This window comes from Helianthus annuus, chromosome 4, assembly GCF_002127325.2.
Source record: "Helianthus annuus cultivar XRQ/B chromosome 4, HanXRQr2.0-SUNRISE, whole genome shotgun sequence".
In the NCBI taxonomy this organism is placed as follows: domain Eukaryota; kingdom Viridiplantae; phylum Streptophyta; class Magnoliopsida; order Asterales; family Asteraceae; genus Helianthus; species Helianthus annuus.
The window spans coordinates 15,552,500-15,575,928 of NC_035436.2; the positions used below are offsets into that span (position 1 = coordinate 15,552,500).

General features: G+C 41.6%; 1 long non-coding RNA gene across 1 annotated transcript; it reads left to right on the plus strand.

The window, feature by feature from the left end:
- Positions 1 to 5,328: 5,328 nt before the first annotated feature.
- LOC110905220 lies at positions 5,329 to 6,314 on the plus strand. The gene is made up of 2 exons (XR_004892090.1): positions 5,329 to 5,600; positions 5,672 to 6,314. It is a non-coding gene; the product is annotated as an uncharacterized LOC110905220 (long non-coding RNA).
- Positions 6,315 to 23,429: the final 17,115 nt, after the last annotated feature.

Consider the following 23,429-nt stretch of genomic DNA (forward strand, 5'->3'; position numbering starts at 1 on the left):
TGTGTGCAGTATGCAAACTGTTTCATGCCTTGGTGATTTTGAAAAGGAAGTTGACGAATCAAAATATAGTCGACGAAACAAAGTATTTTTGACGAAACTGAAACTGAAACTGGTCAAAGTCAAAATGTGAGACTTGGTCAGTATTTAGTCAACCTATTTGGTGGTTGACGAAACAGACAGTCTCGTCGAGCTGTTGACGAAACAGAGAGCCCAAAATCTGTTTCGTCATGGGCTAAAAATACAAGCCCAAGTCCAGGCCTAAGACTTTGGTTCGTCAAAGCCCATGTTTCCGTTTCGTCAATTTCCGTTTCGCCAAAAAGGGGAGTCGGTGTATAAAAGTCTTTCATGTCAGTAGAGATGGTTACTTTTTTCAAACCACTCAAGTTCAACTGTTCATCTTCTCTCCAAACACACAAAACCCATACTTTCGGTTACCCCATTTTTCTCACAAATCATCCGATTTTCATCAGAATCTCACATATTTCAAAGGTGAAAACATGTTTATAATTATGATTTTCGTATTGTGCACCATCGGTTTTCACCGGAGACCATCGGAAACCTCTTACAGACCTGTTTTCCTTTGATATTATATGCTTTGATATTAAACTTGTTGCGATTTCTTCCTAAAACTGTTAATCTAAGTGCATGTGTGTTTGTTATGCATCTGATTCGGGTTTGGGTTTGTATAGCAAAACAGGGGATTAAGGTTTGTAGTGGATTTATCATATTGAATGGGTTTTTGACCGAAAATCAAACCCTTATCTGTTTTTGGGCATGATTTGTACTCGGTTTGGGATAAACAGATAACACTTAGTAAGTTTTTATGAACTGAACTTCGTTTAAACCCCATTCGGCGAAACGCCCAATTTCAAACCCTAACTCCGGCAAATCAGATAGTCGGCGAATCAGATGTTTGGGGAAACAGACAGTCGGCGAATCAAATGTTTGACGAATCACAATTGTCAACGAAAAGGAAATGGTCAAACAGTCTTCTGTTTTGTCAAGGGTTTGTTTGGCGAATCAGAATGGTCAACGAATCAGAACTGGTCAACAACCAAGTTCTGTTTCGTCAAATGCAATTTCTGTTTCGTCAAAGGATCTTTTGACGAATCACAGTGGGTCAACAAAACAGATTTGGTCAACAATCAGACTCTGTTTCGTCAAACCATTTTCTGTTTCGTCAATGATTCCTGTTTCGCCGACCATGCCTTAGAAAATTTCACAGTTTGAAATTGTTCACAGTGGACATGGATTGACAGTCTGTCTGTCAAGTGGATACATGAATTTGTATCCATACATGTCCAAATGTATATGTAAGTGAGTGTTGCTTATTGTGGACGTTTTCAAATTGCAGATGGCACCTAAAGAAGGTAAAAGGAAGCCGGCGACAAAGAAGGAGAACAAAACAGAGGAGGAAATCATGTCTGAAAAACGCCATAACCAGATTGCTTACTTGGATCCGGAGGAGAAACTTACTGAATTAAAAGACATTACCAAGTGGATCCGGGAATCTCGTATCAACTATGCGGTTACATTCTCAACGCCAGTATACAAGTCTCTCGTCAAGGCATTCTGGGATTCGGCGAATGTTGGTCAGGTTGATGGCAAAGAAGTCATCAGTGGACGTGTTGAAAATGTGGATGTGATCGTGTCCCCTGATATTCTAAATGAAGTTCTTCAGCTACAAGATATTCCGGACGCTCCAATTTCTGTACCGATTATGTGTACGCGAGGGTGTTTATTACGGATGAAATGCACCGGAGATATCTTTAGTATGCAAATTAACAAGGGTGATCTGCCGCTAAGATACAAGTTTCTGCTACATGTTCTGATCCAGTGTTTGAGCAACAAACGGGCCGGTTACGACATGGCTAGCAACGAACTCGTGGGTCTCATGGTGGCCTTAGTGCTAAACAAACCGTTCAGCATCTCAGGGTTCATCTTTGGGATCATGAAGGAGAATCTGACAAGAACTGGAAAGAACAGGACCATTGGAAGCAAGTATTGGATGTATCCACGTTTTCTGCAGATGATAATGAATGTTCAACATCCAAGTCTTCCAAAAGCAGACAATGATGTGCTGAAGATAGAAGCTATGAACTTCAACTCATTACGAATTATCAAGAACTTAGCTCATAAAAGATACAAGGAGAGCGTTCCTCCAAGAAAATTATTTGGTGCTCTTCATAACACAGCGTACGTTGCTCCTGCAGACAACAAGTGGCGTCATGAGGATAGTCAGTCTGATAATGAAGAGCCTGAGCTAAAAAAGATGATGAGTGAGAAGTTTGGTCCGGAACCAGATGTGTCTGATGAATCAGAAAGCGACAGTGATGATGAAGGTGGTAATGGTGGTGATGGTGGTGATGCCGGTACTGTTGGTGCATCAAGCGTAGGAACTACTGGTGGTACTTCAGCTGGTGGTACCTCAGCAGGGGGAGTGTCAGCTGGTGACACATCAGCCGGTGGTGATGATGAGGCTGATTCAGACTCTGATGATGATCTCTTACTTGAACCTGGATACGAGATGTATCTGGATGAACGCGGGGTAAGAAGATACAGGAAGATCAGGCAGGAAGATGATCCGGAATATGTTCCTTCTGATCCTGAAACAGAACGTGCAAGAAAAGGAAAAGCCGAAAAATCAGCAGAGCGTCAGAAGAAAAAGAAAGCTCGGAGATACTTGAGTACCTCCTCCCGAGGTTCTGTGCCACAAGCTCCTATTCCAGAACCACCTGTAGTATCTTCTCCTCCAGCAGCTCAAACCGTATCTCCGCAGATTATTCCACAACGATCCATGGCTGCTGCAATCAGAGCAACCACTTCTCAACAACCGAGTAGTGAACGTCAAAGGATCTACTCGGAGATGACTCAAGAAGAAAAGAATGATTTTCTGTTCCGTCAATATGAGGCTGCAGCAGACCGCATTCAAAGACAGACTAATTTTATTCGTATCACGAAGAATGATCAAATCCATCATCAGGTAGAGATTGATAGGCTAAAAGCTACTGTTGGTGAACAGCAAGCTACTATCCAACGCCAACAAGCAGAGATCGATCGTCTTAAAGCTGAAAATGAAAGGATGAAAGCTTCCGAAGCTGAAAGGGATAGAAGGAGTTCGGTTCTCCAAAAATTGGCTGAAGACCTGAGAAATAGATGCGATGTGATGAAAGAGTGGTATGACTCGCGAAATACCACAATACTTGAAGGGGCCAGGAAGATGAGTGCTAACTTCGATTTTCTCCGTAAAAGAGTTGCTACCTTGTGGGAGGATAGGTGTAAGCAGCAAGAAATTCTGCAAAAAAGGGATGAAGATCCTGAGGATCAAGGGAATCCTGATTCAGCTGCTACACCACAGCAACCCCCAGCCGGTACTTCATCTGCTGTAATCGTCTATCAGCCATCAGCACTAGGGTCATCTCAAGGAACATCCAGCGGAACTGTTGGTGAAGAACAACTACTTGAAGCTTTAGCTGGTACACCCTCTGTCCCTAGTTCAGCTGATTTAGCAATGCAGGCTGTGCATCCGATTACTGGAGAATCTCTTGAAGAGGGTGAGATTGTTGATGATCTCACGCCTCAACAATTGATCACCTTGAAAGCAATGCGAGACGTTGATGATGAAGAAATTGAAAAGATGCCGACTGAGCCAGAGTCTGCAAATGTGGAGAACGTTGATGAGATTGTCTTCGAGGGTGATGTGAAGAAATCATCGTATGTTAGACAGGATGGTACCGAATTTGCTCCGTTTGATGAAGACTGGTTGAAAGACAACGTTGAAGATATTGATGAACATCTGAAGAACCGTGATACTTCAGAGAATGCCACGGATGCGTTCACTGCGTGGCGTCAACGGTTTCTGTCTAAGGTCTCAAAGCCTGTTCCAGAGGCTACACAAGTTGACTTCTTACAGCTGGAAAAGGCTAAGCCTAGTGGGCGGATTCTATGTTGGATGTTTGTTCAAGAAATCCATTGTGTTGCAATCAAGCGAGAGTTCGGGATCCAGTATTTTAGGTCGTTGCTGAGCATCTTATCTTTGCCATTTTATGATGTGGCTGCCTTGACAAAGATAGATCTCATTAATCGCTCAAAATTTATTGGCGCGCCGCTATTTGAACGATTGATTCGAATGAACAAGAAATCGGGGTGGAAAGACAAGTCTTACAAGCCTCAGTTCCCTAGACATCAACAGATAAAGTTCACGCATGATCCGGAAACCAACACCGGGAGATACAGGCTTGTGTACGAGCCGGTGAGAGTGGTTGAAAAGATTCCGTTAATGCTGATGCAGCAGGATTTTCTTGGTGATATGCGCTTATGGTGCTATGATTCAGACACGCATGAGGCAGTTATTTTTTTCAATGATGATAAGAACTTCAGGATATTGGATCCAATGTGGCTGGTGAATATGTCTGCATCCGACATCGCCAAGTTGTACCGGCACGACATCTTTTATGAGGACAAGGACGCACACCAGGCACTGAAGTTTCAGCGCGTTGCTTGCTACTGCTATTACAGGGGAATCCATTCGGGCAGTTCCTGGTCCGAACGTCACTGAAGAAGAAAGATATGAAGACCGAAGACAAGCAACAGACAAGGGGGAGTTTGTTGATGCATTTTTTTGTGTGTCTGTTACTAGTCTTGTAATTATGTGTATTTTGTACGGTCTTTATCAGTTATCGAGTCTGTATTCGCAGTCGACCAAGTCGGATATCCTCCTATCCGCTTGTGTCTGACGTGTTTGTCTCTTTGTTATGTATTTGGTAGTAAAACTATGCATGTTGCATATTGAGGGTATATCTGTCATTTGTATGAGTATTTGTGCCTTCTGTTTCTGCTGCATGTGGTTTGCAGAAACAGTTAACTATTTGCAGGCCTTGGCAAAACACTCTGTTTCGTCAAGTACATGTCGACGAAACAGAGATGGTGACATTTGGTTCTGTTTTGTCAAGGTGGTCAACGAATCAAATGGGATTTGTTGACTGTTGGGCTTATTATTGGGCTTACTTCTGTTTCGTCAGCCCACTTTCAGTTTCGTCAAGTTATTCAGCCCATCTGCTATATAAGGCACAGGTATGTCACAGTTTAGTCTTAGAGATGAGAGAATACCCTGAAGGTCACTTTGTGTAAACTGTGTTTGTATCAGTTGTGAATTCTCATCTAGTTAATCAAACGATTGTGTTTCTTTGGTTAACCACTGTCTTCTCTTTGTTCTATGTTTGATTTGGCTTAGTTAAGTGGATTCTGCACACTTAACTTTGTTTGTTATAAACAAGGATTTTGTGGTGAAAATCGATCCTCCGATTTAGGGACCTACAATGATTCTTCATGCTTGATTACTTAGGCTACATGTTGAGGACCGAGATATTGGTTTGTGAATTTAGGGCTTTTGGCTTGCTTTTATGAATGCTATAGACAGCGATACATTGGTTGGGAAAAAATAAATTTTATTTAAATCTGTAATGTACTAAAGTTGGATATATATTAACGGTATGTTCTATTTAGGAAGTACACCTTGATGCTTGAATTTTGAGATAAAGATAAACAAATAAGCATGGTGCATGTGGATGGTTTGTTAACACTGGCTGGTCAGGTGGAAGGTAAGTATTGGGATTCAACTACTTATTTTTTTTCCAGATTCTTATGCTTAGTGTTTTCCTTTGGTATGTAGTTATGGATCAGGAAAGCGTATAAAATTGGGATACACACGGAAAATAATTGATGCCATCCACTCTGGGAAGCTTTTGGAAGCAAACTACACAAAGACAGAGATGTTTGGGCTTGAAATCCTAACTGAAATTGAAGGGGTTCCTTCTGAGATCCGAGATCCAGCTAATACAGTAAGTTACTTATAAATAAAGACATGTGTTGGTATATGGTAAGACCTGAGAATTGTTTATAAATGATTTACGTTTCAGTGGCCAGACAAGGCGGGGCACAGGAGACGCTGGTGAAGTTGGGAGGGTTGTTCAAGAACAACTTTGAGGGGTTCTTAAACTACAAGATTGGATCAGATAACGTCACGGAGGAAATATTGTCTGTATAGTTGTGTTAATCCAGTGAGAAAATAATATTGCATACTAAACCAACCGATTTCGGGGTTTTTTTTTCGGTTTCAGTCCTAAACCGGTTTTTTTGTTGGAATTTCTACTTTTACTTTTGTTGTTGAAATGCCCAAATCGAAGCAAGTTGCCCAGTTTGATATCTAAATGTTTCGGTTAAGGTACGGTGTTCCCGGATTAATGATGTGGTTTGGTACTGGCCTTTTAAACTGAATCGGTTGTTTAACTTCTATTCTATTTATATTTTTGGAATATGTAGTTATGTATATGTATATGTATTATAATATTAAATCCTAATTATCAATGGAAAATTTTCATAGTATACTAATGGTTTCTTTTTTTTTAAATACTTGGTTCAAGCCGCCCAAAACGAAGCAAGTCGGTTGGTTTGATATCTAAAGGGTTCGGTTCTGGTGGTTTGACAGCTTGGTTTGGAACTTTGAACTAACCGTGTAAACCGAACAAGTTATTTAACTTTATTGGTGACTTTCAACTCTTTGTCTATGAAGATGTATTGTGGATTTGCTTTATTATTTGTTGACAAAATTTATCATGTTGTTTTCAGGAGATAGCTATGCTGGAGGCAAGGCGTCAGCGTGTAAAAGAAAATGTTGCCCGTAAGTGTCATCTAAGCTTTGCTCATATTCTAATTGTCATCTATTTTTATTTCATACCTGATCATATGAAACCTTTTTGTAATAACTAATAATTACTTTTATATGATCAAGTTCTCATTAAGGAAGAGGAAGAAAAGAAAGCGAGGGAAGGCAGTGGTCGTAAAATAACAAGCATGGGTACACTACATTTTCTTTTTTTACTTAAATTATAAATTTTCAACTTTAACCAAACATATGGATCAATATCCTTTGCTTATTCACCTCGCTTACGTTTGTAAAGGTAAAGACGATGTTGTCAAAATGGTTTCGAGTCGGATAATTGGTCAAAATGGGTTCGAGTCTGTTTGAGATGACCTGGGACACCTTTTTGTCTAAAACATTCAGCTTTTTAATAAATATTTTTTATCTGTTGTTCCTTTTCCAGTCCGGAAACATTGAAGATGCTGAAATGAAGCGTACATTTAATATGGGAATCGGTTGTTTAACTTCTATTATATTTATATTTTTGGAATATGTAGTTATGTATATGTATTATAATATTGAATCCTAATTATCAATGGAAAATTTTCATAATATACTAATGGTTTTGCTTTTTTTTTTTAAATAGTTGGTTCAAGCCGCCCAAACTGAAGCAAGTCGGTTGGTTTGATATCCAAAGGGTTCGGTTCTGGTGGTTTGACAGCTTGGTTTGGAACTTTGAAGTGTAACACCCCGTGTTTTCGAATGTCAAAGTCAAAGTCCGAGTCAACTTTGACTTCTTTGACTGCTAATGTTTCTTTTTACTTTTTGTATTATGTGGAGTAAGTGTTGTAATCAGAAAGAATCGAAGTGATCGAATGTTTAATCAATACGACCGATTGTAGAAAGTAACAATGCGATACAGTTAATCAATCAATAATCAAGCTAATCGATTCATCAATCAAACTCGAGACTCGAATTATGTGAACTCTGGTATTGTATTACGTGTGTGTGTGCCTTATGTGTTACTTGTGTGTGTTTACTTATATGTTTGGTGTGGTATTCAAGCGAATCAATCGAAACCGACATCGAAACGTGACTTGTAGAAGATTGTATGTTAGATATAGTGGTTGAGACTGAAAGTAATATGACTAGGAACTCTATCGTATTCGTATCATCGTCCATCGAAATCGAAACATCGAAACTCGTCGCGAAACGCTCAAAGTGGGTCGCGGATCGAACAGGAGGCATCCGGGTCGAACAGGCCAGCCGATCGGCTAGCATCTTCCTAGCCGATCGAGCAGCCCATTCGATCGGAGCTCCTGGCCGATCGGCTACCACTTTCCTCTTTTGGAGCCTATAAATAGGGCTGTCATTGTCCCACTTTCTATTTTTGGAAAGCTCTGACCGAACCAGCCTTCTTCTTCACCTTTTCTCAGATTTCTCTCAACTTCGGTAAGTTTTCACTCTAATTCTTGTACATTTTTTTATCACTGCATGATTCTACACCTTTCTATCTTTCAAAACTTGATTTCTAACCGTGAAATCACCAAGATCTAAGTGTTCTTGGGTGATGTCATCATGGTGTTCTTGAAGAACACCAAACTTTTGCCTCATTCAACCATGAATAGCCTAGATCTGACCGGTTTCCACATAAACACACTAAGATTTGTAAGAATCTTAACATTTTTATGAATAATTTCCAACTTTCTTCAACCTTTTACACTCAAAACCTTAAAACCGGTAGAAACGGAGCTTGAACCGGCTAACTAATCATTCTAACAGTTGAGAGTTTCAAGATTCGGATTCTACATACAAGGTTCACCGACGATGGGTTAAACTCTAAACCGACGTTCCGAACCGTTCACCGGCCGGACTTGGGTGATTCCTGTCTGAGCCAAAGAAACGAGTAGGAACGGGGGATATCATAGTTCAACTCGTTATCAAACTACCTCGATATGACAACAAGTAATTAAACAGCCAAGAGTTAGACGAAAGGCCGACCAGGTCAGACTTGCTGGCCGAACGGCTAGGCTGTTCGAACAGCCCAGCCCAGCCCAGCCGATCGGACATGCCAGCTGATCGACCGGGCCAGCCGATCGGCTAGCACACGGCGTCTCACTTTTCAAACTTCCTGAGGTATGGTATTGACGAAGTGATGTTCGGTCGAGTATGCTACTCGATTGGTAAACATTACTCTTCGGATCATGAGATACTATGCTTCAACACTTGATTGATTTTACAACTCGTTCGTAGTAAAGAATGCCAGCCGATCGAACAGCCTGTTCGATCGAGCGACATCCTGTTGAGAATCACTTCTAAGGTTCCCAGCCGATCGGTTAAGCCGGCCGATCGAACGGACCGTTCGATCGATCGACCTGAAAGGTAAGGACATTTTAGTGTTCTCATATACTACAACGAAAACTTCAAAAGTTCAAATCCTCAAACACAAGCACACCAGAGGAAAAAACAATCCACTCGAATGGCCCAACCGATCGAGCCTACCGGCCGATCGAACAGGACTGTCCGAACGGACATACCAGCCGATCGAACAGCCCGTTCGATCGAACCTGCCGTTCGATCGACCAGCCTATTCGATCCATTCACACTTGTCTGTTTTTCCACGTTACTCATTGTTATGCTATCGAACTATTCAGGCTAACCCTACTCTCAGCGCTCCCTTCAATCCATAACCGATCACTGTGAGTATACTCGATTCCTTTTTGCTTTTAGCACTTTTGGTGTTACATACGTTGCTTATATCAAAACACAAACGATCACACTACTCAAACTACTTGAACGCTAACTAATATGCATGTATTACGTGACTTAATGAATGCTTGTTGATTGTGTTTACACGTGGAATGCTGTCTACCTGCCTTAACGACATAGTACTATAGTTTGGACCCAGCACCCGTTCACACGGGGGTTGTTAAGGACAATTACTTGCATGGATTACGGAGGTAATCATGTATTGCGAACCGTCTCGGACGGTCAACCCGCAGTCATTGGTATCGATAGGTCCATGTCGATAATTAACATGCTTCGTTTTCCTCTGTGTACGTGCTGGTTATGCATAAACTATTCAAACACTATATGCTATTATCAAACTTGTATGCTCACCTTTACATTATATGTATTGACTTTATTTTAACGTATGTGACAGGTGTTTAGGATGCTTACTTGCTCTATCTGCTGTGAAATCGAGGCTAGGAAAGAGTCTAGAAACCAAGACAATTTATATTTATGTACTTAAATCTGAGTTGTCGGAACATGTTTTGTTTGAAGGATACCTATGTCTGTAATAACTAAATTTATCTTATGGGTCACGGTATGGGACGTGATATTTAAACTATTCGGTAATAATAGTTGTTATGGAATTTCCTTGAACAATCTGTTTCGCTCAGTGCCATGCCCCGATGATTCCGCCATCGGTTGGGGTGTGACAGATTGGTATCAGAGCCATAACTATAGGGAACTAGGTTAGACACGACCTAGTCTGGGTCGCTGTCTTAGAGACCTAGACTATAGTTAGGAACCAACAGACCCAGTTTATGTGCCTTATTCTGCAATTCTTCACTATCACTGCACCCGAATTTCCAATTAAAGTCAGGCGATTCAGTCAGGAATAGGTGTGAAAACCGTGAACTCCCGACTAAATTGACTGACTTATGATGATTTTATCCATTACTCATGTTTATCCTGACGTTTTCAATAACATACGAGAATTATACCAAATCAGGAGTGAAATCCCATTTTGATGAAAATTATCCTTAAATTTTCTTAAAACAAGGAAGAAATTGCTAAGCCAAGGGGTGAAACCCTAACCTTGGCAGTTTGTTCTGGACTTTATCATCTCACCAAGGCCTCGCTGGACTCCAACGACCTGAACTCACGAAGTATGACCTAGGGAATACGTGTTCAATGCCCAAGAATCGAGGCAAGGACACAAGCCCGAATGTTGAAAGTGACAACAAGTCCGTTACGAATAGTCGAATCGCTTTGGGTAGTCGATGTCTAGTAGCCGCAGACAATCTACCTCTCAATTTTTATGTGTTTCGATTTTGAGAACCGCAGCCGTGTACTCTGATGACTCGTTGATTTTATGTGTTTCTGTGTGTTTTATCTGTTTACGTGTTTATATTTTGGATATTAATTGACCTTGCTGCCATTTCGATTAACACACACGACTCGCATTTGCTGTTCTATCCCAAATCGACATCCAGATGTCGCAACTCTAGACGATATCATACTATGTTATGCTATACGACTAAGTTAGGCTATACTATACGATGCTATTCGATATGCTATACGAACGACACGCGAGCTTTGAAGGATAGGTTTCTGTTTTCTGACTGCTTCTGTGATTAAAATACCTAGGTACTTATGTGCTTCTGTGTCACAACCCCTGATCCCTATCTCCCGGGAACGGGCGGCCGTGAGCCAGTATCGGTGGTATCACATTTATTTATCCAATTTGGCAGCGGAAATTTTCATCAGGACCGTAGTTAGGAAATATTTTAATCAGAGTAAACCACCATGTTTTATAACATTAAACATATGGGTAAAAACCCAAATTTTCAATACACACGTTTCATAGGAATAAATCCTATTTATTTAATAAAAACATCCATTTTATTCTTAGGTAACTTTATTGCCACTTTTCCAAGCCTTCAGTGCTGTCCAGCTGGCTTCTATTTGGCTTTCACATTTTGTTACCTGAAACGCGTTTTAAAAACATTTTGTCAGTGGGAAATACTGGTGAGTGATTCCCAGTTTAATCAAGTTTAAGTAAAAACCAATTTGCAGTATTGAGGGCACATCCGCAATTACATTTGTATCCAAGACATCACAATTAACATCAGTGGTACGGTCATACTCAACATATGGGATGTTACCACGCCAGTAACCCATTTTGTATACAAAACCCCAACATACCCACTATAATTGTATTCTTCACAAATACTCAATAACTGCTTTGTATGTATTTAATTAAGTGAGGTTTTGTAAAAACAGTAAACAAAAAGGTTTACAAAAAGCGAATCAACTCACATTGCTGTCTTAGGTGATTCTTTAGGGTTTCCTGGTGAATATCTATAATTTACACAAATGCACGTGTGTTAGTATAATAACCCATTTTAACATTAGTAATACCCTCCCCGAGACGGCATTCCAACGACTACGTCGGGCAGAACCACGACAGCCGTTACGGAACCCTAGATCAATCGGGCAGCGTATCTAATACGTCTCCAGGGGTTATAATACTTACATCGTAGCAGAACCTCGCTATTTTAGGGGATATTGAACTCGGGTATAATGCCCACTATTTAAAAGTGTAGAGAGACAGAAAGAAAAGTGAACGAAAGCGGACTGAAGGCCGATGGCCTCCATTTATAGGGCTGTAATTGAGTCCCCTCGCGGCCCGCGTGGAGTTTGGGCCGGGCTCACGCGGCCCGCGTCAACTCCGGGTCAAAGCGTAGCTTAGTCCGGTCACACACTAGGTTCGACACGCGCTGGACACGTGGCGGCTCCGGGTCATGCCACCATTTAGGACGCGCGCGGCCCGCATCAACTAAACCGAACATGTACGCGGCCCGCTTGGGCTTATGGTTTTGGCGATATACTGGTACACACTCGCGCGGCCCGCTTTAACTTGAGGTGAGGCCCTACGCGGCCCGCCTCAACTTAATAATTATTGTTTTTATTTATTTTATATAGTATAATCTATTTTGGGGCTCGGTTTTCACATACGGGGTGCATATAAAGACACATTGAGATATTTAAAATATATTAGGGTGTCGGAAATATTATGAGGATGTCTGTTTTACCGAGGGTTGTTATATCCTCCCCACCTTGTTTTAGAGCTCGTCCTCGAGATCTACTGGAACAAGTGTGGATATTTCTTTTGCATTTCGGATTCAAGCTCCCACGTGTACTCGGGTCCTCTTTTGGAGTCCCACTTTACTTTGACCAGAACCAATCTCTTATGCTTGAGATTTTTAATTTTTCTATCTTCAATCTGTAGAGGCTTCTCCACAAACTTGAGTTGCTCATTAACCTCTATATCCTTAAGAGGTACTACGAGTGATTCATCAGCTAAACACTTTTTAAGATTGGATACATGAAATACATCATGTATTCCTGCCATTCTTCTGGCAGTTGTAGCTGATAGGCTACAGGTCCTATATTTTTAAGAATTTTGAAAGGTCCAATATATCTGGGACTAAGCTTTCCTCTTTTGATGAATCTTACCACTCCTTTCCAGGGAGAGACTTTCAATAACACTTTATCTCCCACTTGAAATTCTAATGGTTTGCGTCTGTTATCAGCATAGCTCTTTTGGCGATCACGTGCTGTTTTCAGTCGTTCCTTGACTTGAATGATTTTATCAGTTGTTTCTTGTACTATCTCAGGTCCAGATAATTGTTTTTCCCCAATTTCTGCCCAACAGACTGGGGTCCTGCACTTTCGTCCATAAAGTGCTTCGAATGGTGCAACATTGATACTTGTGTGATAACTGTTATTATAAGAAAATTCTATTAAAGGTAAGTGTTCGTCCCAATTACCTCCAAAATCAATTACACAAGCTCTAAGCATGTCCTCCATTGTCTGAATTGTCCTTTCGCTTTGTCCGTCCGTTTGAGGATGATACGCTGTGCTTAGATTTAACCTGGTTCCCATTGCTTTTTGGAAACTTGACCAAAAATGAGAAGTAAAACGGCTATCTCTATCGGAAACAATTGATAAAGGAATGCCATGTAAAGAAACGATTTCATTTACATACAATTTGGCTAATTGTTCCATACTAAAGGTTTCCTTTATTGGTAAGAAATGAGCTGACTTGGTTAATCTATCTACAATCACCCAGATTGTATCATTACCTTTCCTTGTTTTAGGCAATTTGGTAACAAAATCCATTGTTATCAATTCCCATTTCCAAACTGGTATTTCTAATTGTTGTAATAATCCTGAGGGTTTCTGATGTTCAGCTTTAACTTGTGAGCAAGTTAAACATTTAGAAACATAAGCTGCTACATCCTTTTTCATTCCTATCCACCAGAAATTTTTCCTTAAATCCTGGTACATTTTATCACTTCCTGGATGCATCGTATATTTAGACTTATGGGCTTCTTCTAATATACGGTGATGTAAATTTCCTAATTTAGGTATCCACATTCTCTTTTTATGGAACCTCCAAATTCCATCTGTTCCTTGTTCTAATTCCTTAATCATTCCTTTTAACTTTTCAGTATCCTTCTTGATTACTGATTTTTGTGCTTTTCTAATTTGATTGTTTAAATCTACTTGTAGATTTAATTTAAGAGAACGTACCCTTTTTGGCTTTTCGTGATATTTTCGACTTAAAGCATCAGCCACCACATTGGCTTTTCCTGCATGATACTGGATATCACAATCATAATCACTAAGCAATTCCATCCAGCGTCTCTGTCTCATATTCAATTCTTTTTGCCCGAAGACATATCTTAAACTCTTATGATCTGTGAATATGGTAAACTTACTACCATAAAGATAATGTCTCTAAATCTTAAGGGCAAAAATTATGGCTCCTAATTCCAAATCATGGGTCGAATAATTTCCTTCATGACTCTTAAGCTGTCTAGATGCATAAGCTATAACCTTTTGGCGTTGCATTAATACGCATCCATAACCTAATTTAGAAGCGTCACAAAAGACTACAAAGTCTTCAGTTCCTTCTGGTAATGCTAGTATTGGTGTATGGGTTAATCTTTGCTTAAGGATACTAAAGGCTTCTTCTTGTTTTGGTCCCCATTCAAACTTAACAGATTTACAGGTTAACTTAGTTAAAGGAATGGCTATTCTAGAAAAATCTCGAATAAATCTTCTATAATAACCGGCCAATCCTAAGAAACTTCTAACTTCAGTTGGTGATTCTGGGGTTTTCCATTTGGTAATTGCCTCGATTTTCGTTCGATCTACATGAATTCCTTCATGATTCACCAAATGTCCGAGAAATTGCACTTGTTCTAACCAAAACTCACACTTTGAAAACTTAGCATAAAGCTTCTCTTTTCTCAATAAACTTAAAAGTAAGTGCAAGTGCTTTGCATGCTCATCTTTACTTTTAGAGTAAATTAGAATATCATCTATGAAGACAATTATGAATTTATCCAAATATGGCTTACATATTCGGTTCATCATGTCCATAAATGCGGCTGGGGCATTGGTTAAACCAAATGGCATGACAGTAAATTCATAATGACCATACCTTGTTCTGAATGCGGTTTTAGGAATATCCTCTTCCTGTATCTTTAATTGATGATATCCTGATCTTAAATCGATTTTAGAGAAAAATCGAGCTTCTTGAAGTTGATCAAACAAATCATCGATCCTCGGTAATGGGTACCGATTCTTAATCGTGACTTTGTTCAATTCACGGTAGTCAATGCACATACGCATTGATCCGTCCTTCTTTTTAACAAATAAAATCGGTGCTCCCCATGGCGATGAGCTTGGTTGTATGAATCCCTTTTCCAACAACTCGTCTAGTTGTTTCTTCAGTTCTTGCATTTCTGCGGGTGCCAAACGGTAAGGTGCTTTGGCAATCGGTGCTGTTCCTGGTAACAGATGAATTCTGAATTCAACTTCCCTGTCTGGCGGTAGTCCTGGCAATTCTTCTGGAAAGACATCTGAAAATTGGGACACTACTGGGATATCTTTTAACTCTTTTCCTTTAGTGTTAGTGATTATAGAAATCAAATACACTATAGATCCTTTCCTTATACAACTTGCAGTTTTCATCACAGAGATGAATTTAGTGGATCTAAATGGTTTATCTCCTTTAATTGAGATCTTTTCACCTCTTGGTGATTTTAATTGAATTGTCTTTTGATCACATAAAATACTGGCTTTATTGGCTATTAACCAATCCATTCCTAATACTACATCAAATCCAACCAGATTCATTGGGTAAAGGTTTGCAATAAATTTTTGATTAAAGATTTCTATTCTTGCTCCCTGCAAGATTTCAGAAATCTTAACAGTTTCTCCATTTGCGGTTTCCACTAGACATTCTTGTGGTAGTTTAGTTAATGATTGATTTAGGAGTTTGCAAAATGAAGTATTAATAAAACTTTGGTTTGCACCAGAGTCAAATAATACTTTAGCAAAAATATCATTAACTAAAAACGTACCAGCAATTACGTCTGGAATCATCCTGGCTTCCTCTGTAGTTAGCACGAATGCTCTGGCATTTTTAGGATTTTTGTTGGTTGCAGCTGGAGCCAATTTCGGACAGTTTGTCCTAATGTGACCTTTTTCCCCACAATTGAAACACATTCCATTACTGGATTTCTTCTTGCAATTCTCTTCCTTGTGTCCTGGGGCCTTGCAAAAATTACAGTAAGTAGAGCATCTTCCAGAATGCTTCTTTCTGCAGGCTTTGCAGTAGGGTGCAGAGGTAGAACCTACATTCCTACGATTGGAATTCTCAGAACGGAATTCTTGAGTAAGCCTTTGGGTTAGGTTTCTCCTCTGATCTTCTTCTCTAGTACGGATTAACTCATCTGTCAAGGTATTGGCTAGTTCTACAGCTTCCTCTATGGTTTGGGGTCTAGCTGCCTTGACTACATGTCTAATTTCTCCAATTAATCCCCAAATGTAACGGGAGATTAATATCGGTTCAGGTGATGCAAGGGTAGGTACTATTCTAGCATATTCAAAAAATGTGGTAGTGTAACCCTTACTGTCTACCCCGGTCATTCTTAGATTCAGAAACTTATTTGCTATTTGTTCCTTTTCATTGGGAGGGCAGAATTTCCTTTCTACCATGTTCTTGAATTCTTCCCATTCCATATTATAAATCCTATCACTTCCTCTGATTGGAGGATAGTGTTCCACCATTCTAAGGCTGCATTTTTAAACAGATTTGAAGCAAACATTATTTTATCTTCTTCAGCACACTTGCTTATTTTCAGAACTGCCTCAGTTTTCTCTATCCAGCGTAAAGCTGCAATGGGTCCTTCATTGCCCGAGAATTCTATTGGTTTGCAGGACCAGAATTCTTTGTAAGAACAACCATGTGGCATGGTTCTCCTTCTTTTGGGAACGGGCGCTTGAAGTATGGGTCCATTGTTCACGCTGTTTTCTGGTTCAGTTGGTCGCTTACTGCTATGCTTACTTTTATTATTTGCTTCCTGAACTGTTTGAATAATAAATGGCATTGCATCTATAATTCCCTGTGCCACAATATGCTGAACGGCACTATTATCCATTTGGTTTCCGTTGTTATTATTGTCCGAATTCTCATTAACCACGTTAATGTTACTCTGGTTATCATTATTCAGATTTTCTTGATTTCCCGCGTCGGCCATCTGAATTTTAGACATTTACCAAATATTAATATCACAAATAATATTTATATATAGCCAATCACATGACACGCACTTTTTTTTTTAACCAAAAGCGTCGAGCATTGCGACTTTTACTCTTTTTATATAGTATGCATCAATACACACCAGTACAGAAATAAAAATTACAGTACCGACTGAAATGTAAAGCTACAATACTAATAGTAGGCATCCGTAGTTTTTTTTTTTTTTTCTAACACATACACACATATATTATTATATTATTATTACTACTACCGTATTATCATCACGTTTACTGATATGGATTCATCCAGAAATCCATATTACGCTCATCGTATTTCCATACGAGGCGTTCTCCCACCTGTCGCATACGATCACTGCTTTCTAAAATTTCCTCCCCAAAAGTCCTAAGTTCCTGGACATTTTCTGCACTCATTGGGGGTGCAGGTTCTAGGACTGGGTTTGGAAACTGGGGTACGGGTTCCTGATACGGAGGCATAGGGGCTTGGTACGGGTATGGATTTTCTAAAATTTCCCTAACATATGCATCACTAATGTTGTAGGGATCTTGAGGATCTAACCCTGGGTAAGCTCCTAAGTTGGGTATTGGCACATTTTCCTGAATTGGGTTTTGTTGCACGTAGTCCCTAACATCGTCCCACCAGGGGTCGTAATTGTTTGGGTCTAGAGGATCAGGTGCAGGTACCCTAGGTATCTCCTCCGGGTTGAAATCAGGCATTTCTATCTGGTCTTCTATTTCCATGGGTTGATCAGGATTTTGTGGTTGTGGTGCTAGCATTTGTTCCAGGTTTGGGTCGGCAGCAGTGGTTGCTAAAATATGGATATTAGCGATACCCCTATTGTGCATATCCTGATTATAAGCATCAGTTTCTCTTTTTGCTGCGGCTAACACTCGCTGTTCCTGCAACTTTTTCATTCTTTTCCTACGCTCGTGCGCTCCCCTACTGAACCATCCCCTCTTTTTCTGAGGAAATGGCTCTTCAGACTGAGCCTTAAACACAAAGATTCCTTCTTCTGTGTCAGCAGAATACCCTGAGAGGGCAGGCTGAGAAGAGGAGGTGCCTTCGCTCCTAGGCGAACCAGACAGTTGACGATAGGCGTCAGAAGGTCCTTGGTCACTCATACTGTAAACTAACAAATAGTCGGATAACACATAGCAAGAAATACAATTATACACGTATTTCCATAGTTTATTTCCTAACAACTTTGAATTTTGATGTCAGCAGAACACTTCTGTGGCTGAATCAGTGGCATAGCTCTGATACCACCTTCTGTCACAACCCCCGATCCCTATCTCCCGGGAACGGGCGGCCATGAGCCAGTATCCGTGGTATCACATTTATTTATCCAATTTGGCAGTGGAAATTTTCATCAGGACCGTAGTTAGGAAATATTTTAATCAGAGTAAACCACCATGTTTTATAACATTAAACATATGGGTAAAAACCCAAATTTTCAATACACACGTTTCATAGGAATAAATCCTATTTATTTAATAAAAACATCCATTTTATTCTTAGGTAACTTTATTGCCACTTTTCCAAGCCTTCAGTGCTGTCCAGCTGGCTTCTATTTGGCTTTCACATTTTGTTACCTGAAACGCGTTTTAAAAACATTTTGTCAGTGGGAAATACTGGTGAGTGATTCCCAGTTTAATCAAGTTTAAGTAAAAACCAATTTGCAGTATTGAGGGCACATCCACAATTACATTTGTATCCAAGACATCACAATTAACATCAGTGGTACGGTCATACTCAACATATGGGATGTTACCACGCCAGTAACCCATTTTGTATACAAAACCCCAACATACCCACTATAATTGTATTCTTCACAAATACTCAATAACTGCTTTGTATGTATTTAATTAAGTGAGGTTTTGTAAAAACAGTAAACAAAAAGGTTTACAAAAAGCGAATCAACTCACATTGCTGTCTTAGGTGATTCTTTAGGGTTTCCTGGTGAATATCTATAATTTACACAAATGCACGTGTGTTAGTATAATAACCCATTTTAACATTAGTAATACCCTCCCCGAGACGGCATTCCAACGACTACGTCGGGCAGAACCACGACAGCCGTTACGGAACCCTAGATCAATCGCGCAGCGTATCCAATACGTCTCCAGGGGTTATAATACTTACATCGTAGCAGAACCTCGCTATTTTAGGGGATATTGAACTCGGGTATAATGCCCACTATTTAAAAGTGTAGAGAGACAGAAAGAAAAGTGAACGAAAGCGGACTGAAGGCCGATGGCCTCCATTTATAGGGCTGTAATTGAGTCCCCTCGCGGCCCGCGTGGAGTTTGGGTCGGGCTCACGCGGCCCGCGTCAACTCCGGGTCAAAGCGTAGCTTGGTCCGGTCACACACTAGGTTCGACACGCGCTGGACACGTGGCGGCTCCGGGTCATGCCACCATTTAGGACGCGCGCGGCCCGCATCAACTAAACCGAACATGTACGCGGCCCGCTTGGGCTTATGGTTTTGGCGATATACTGGTACACACTCGCGCGACCCGCTTTAACTTGAGGTGAGGCCCTACGCGGCCCGCCTCAACTTAATAATTATTGTTTTTATTTATTTTATATAGTATAATCTATTTTGGGGCTCGGTTTTCACATACGGGGTGCATATAAAGACACATTGAGATATTTAAAATATATTAGGGTGTCGGAAATATTATGAGGATGTTTGTTTTACCGAGGGTTGTTATATTCTGTGTTCTGTGCTCTACATGCTTATGTGTTTTAGTGACCTATGTGCTCTATGTGCTTCTGTGCTCCATGATTAGGTGTATCTGTGATTCTGTGCTTATATGTTACGTAATTCGACGTGATTCTAAGCTTTAGATAGTAGTAGACGTGTGAGGTGAGATTCGATTTCGTTATGTTGAGTCTCGTGACGATGTCTAATGCAGACCATGTCGTCGTCTGGATCCCGACACCGTCTGACTCGCCAAGAAAAGAGAGACCGACGCCTCGCTGCTATCATCTCCAAACAAGTGGCGAAAGCCGTGAGTGAGGTGTATGAAAATGCCAGCAAAACGTCTGAGGAATCCTGAGCTGAAAACCCTAAGGATTCAAGCAAGGCTGCTTTCAGCTTCAAGCAGTTCAAAGCATGCGGACCCAAAGAGTTCACTGGCGAAGATGGTCCTACAGCCATGTTTCACTGGTTCGACTCGGTCGAAGTCACCCTGCGACAAAGCGGATGCCCCGAAAATCTCCGCACTCTCAATGCTACTGGCGTCTTCCAGTCCCGTGCTTTAGACTGGTAGACAGCTGAACGAAACAAGCGTGGGAATAATGCAGCATACGAGCTGACATGGGAGGAACTGAAGGCGATTATGATCGATGAATTCTGCCCTCCTCATGAATGCCAAAAGCTGGAGGATGAATTTTGGGTCATTAAGCAGAAGGACGGAGACAACGCTGCTCTCACTGCTCGCTTCAAGCAGCTCAGTATCATCTGTCCCGATCAAGTCAAGACTCCAGAAATGACCATCAAGAAGTATATCCGAGCTCTGCCAGACTGTGTAGCAGATTTTGTTCACGCCTCCAAGCCAGCAACGATCGAGGAAACCTACCTGCTAGCCGCTGAGATTAACGACAAGCGGGTAAAGGCCGGTTTCTGGGATAAGCAAACCAAGTCTCTGCACCAAGCTACAACAGCATCCACCGACAACACCACTGCTCAACCCTCCAAGTCATCGAGAAGGAAGAAGAAGCACAACAACAACAGCTCCAGCAACAAGAACTGTGCTGTGACAACCGCTGCTGCTCCTCTACAAGCTGTACCAGCTCAACAGCAGCAACAGCACCGCTCAGCTCCAGTGATCAATGCACCGCCAGCGAAGCGCGCATACACAGGCCCTCACCCACTCTGCCCAACGTGTTCGTATCATCACCCGATGGGTCTAGCCTGTCGATTTTGCGCTCACTGCAACCTTTACGGTCATTTCACTGCGAACTGTCGCTATGGTCCCCGTCAAGCCCCAGTTCAAGCCACTGTCAACCAAGCTCTACTCCCTGCCCCTCAAGGCCAACAAGCAGCTCAAGCACCAGCAGCCAATGCTCGAGTCTGCTTTGCATGTGGTGACCCTAACCACTTTGCAAACAGGTGCCCGAACAGAGTGGTTAAGCAGGAGCCCCAGCAGCAACAGCCACAACAGCAGCCTCAGCAACAGCAGCAAGCAGCCCATGCCCGAACCTTCAACATCAATGCCCGTCAGGCTCAGGCGGATAACAACGTGGTTAATGGTACGTTCCTTGTGAATGGTATTTATGCATCATGTTTGTTTGATACTGGAGCCGATAACTGCTTTGTGTCGTTTGAATTCGAGAAGCTCCTTAGTCGTAAGCGCTCTTATCTGTCCTCGTCATTTGAAGTCGAAGTCGCTACGGGAAGAACTATTGCCGTTAATTCTGTACTCCGTGATTGTACTCTCGAACTCAACAATCACATCTTTCCAATCGACCTCATTCCAATGCAACTCGGAAACTTTGATGTCGTAATAGGCATGGACTTTCTTCGCGAAAACCATGCTGAGGTTGTGTGCTTCGAAAAGATGATTCGATTCTCGCTCGCGAACGGTGATCTATTGTGTGTGTACGGTGAAACAGCGTCGAAGGGTCTCAAGCTCATGTCTTGTATACAAGCCAGCAAGTATCTCCGCAAGGAATACCGAGCCTTCTTGGCCAACATTGTAGTAGCGGAGAACGAAAAGAAAAAGAAAGTTGAAGTCAAAGACGTTCCAGTGGTTCGTGAATTTCCTCAGGTGTTCCCTGACGATCTTCCCGGACTACCACCAAGTCGTGATATCGACTTCCGCATCGACCTCATTCCTAGAGCTAACCCCGTTGCCAAAGCCCCTTACCGACTCGCACCATCCGAAATGAGGGAACTCTCGAATCAACTCCAGGAATTACTCGAAAAAGGCTTTATTCGCCCAAGCACCTCTCCTTGGGGCGCGCCAGTCCTTTTCGTCAAAAATAAGGACGGATCGTTCCGGATGTGCATCGACTATCGGGAATTGAATAAGCTAACCATTAAGAACCGATACCCCTTGCCCCGAATCGACGATTTGTTTGATCAGCTACAAGGCGCATCATGTTTCTCTAAGATCGATCTGCGTTCAGGATATCATCAGCTACGGATTCAAGAGGAAGACATCCCCAAAACCGCTTTTCGAACCCGTTATGGCCATTACGAATTTGTTGTTATGCCCTTTGGTCTAACCAACGCACCCGCGGTTTTTAGGGACCTGATGAATCGCGTGTGTAAGCTTTATCTTGACCGTTTCGTCATCGTGTTCATCGATGATGTCTTGATTTATTCCAAAACGAAAGCCGAACACGCGCAACATCTACGTTTGGTTCTCGAGTTACTCTAGGGGAACCGACTCTACGCCAAATTCTCCAAGTGCGAATTCTGGTTGGAGGAGGTTCAGTTTCTGGGTCACATCGTGAATAGTCAGGGTATCCATGTCGACCCCGCGAAGATTGAGGCCGTCAAAAGCTGGATTACGCCTAAGAACCCGTCAGAAGTTCGTTCTTTTCTCGGACTAGCGGGCTATTATCGACGATTCATTGAAGGATTCTCCAAGATCGCTGTGCCACTTACCGCTCTTACCCATAAGGACAAGCCTTTTGTGTGGGGAAACGCACAAGAGACTGCCTTTCAAACCCTCAAGAGTATGCTGTGCAACGCTCTGATTCTTACGCTGCCCGACAGAAGCGACAAATTCATTGTCTACTGTGATGCTTCTAACCTTGGTCTCGGCTGTGTCCTCATGCAGCGAGACAAGGTTATAGCCTACGCATCTCGTCAGCTCAAGATCCACGAGAAGAACTATACAACCCATGACCTCGAGCTAGGCGCGATTGTCTTTGCATTGGAGATTTGACGACACTACCTGTATGGCACTAGGTGTACAATCTACACTGATCACAGGAGTTTACAACACATCTTTAATCAGAGAGAGCTTAATATGCGTCAACGCCGATGGGTAGAACTTCTCAACGATTACGACTGTGAGATTCGTTATCACCCAGGCAAGGCGAACGTGGTTGCCGACGCGCTCAGCAGAAAGAGTTACGTGCTCAGTACTCGAAACATCCAGGCCCAGCACAATCTCGAAACCCTTATCCGCGAAGCTCAACATGCTTGCTTTAACGAGCGTACATTGAAGAAAGAGAGAATCTATCACGATGGAGCTCAGTTAGTAAGCAAATCCGATGGGATATTCTATTATCTGGACCGAATTTGGATCCCCAAGCGGACCGAATTGCGAAAGATTATCATGAATGAAGCCCACAAATCCCGGTATTCTATTCATCCCGGTGCAGATAAGATGTACCAGGACCTTCGCTATAAGTACTGGTGGCCGGGCATGAAACGAGATATCGCCCTCTACGTTGGAA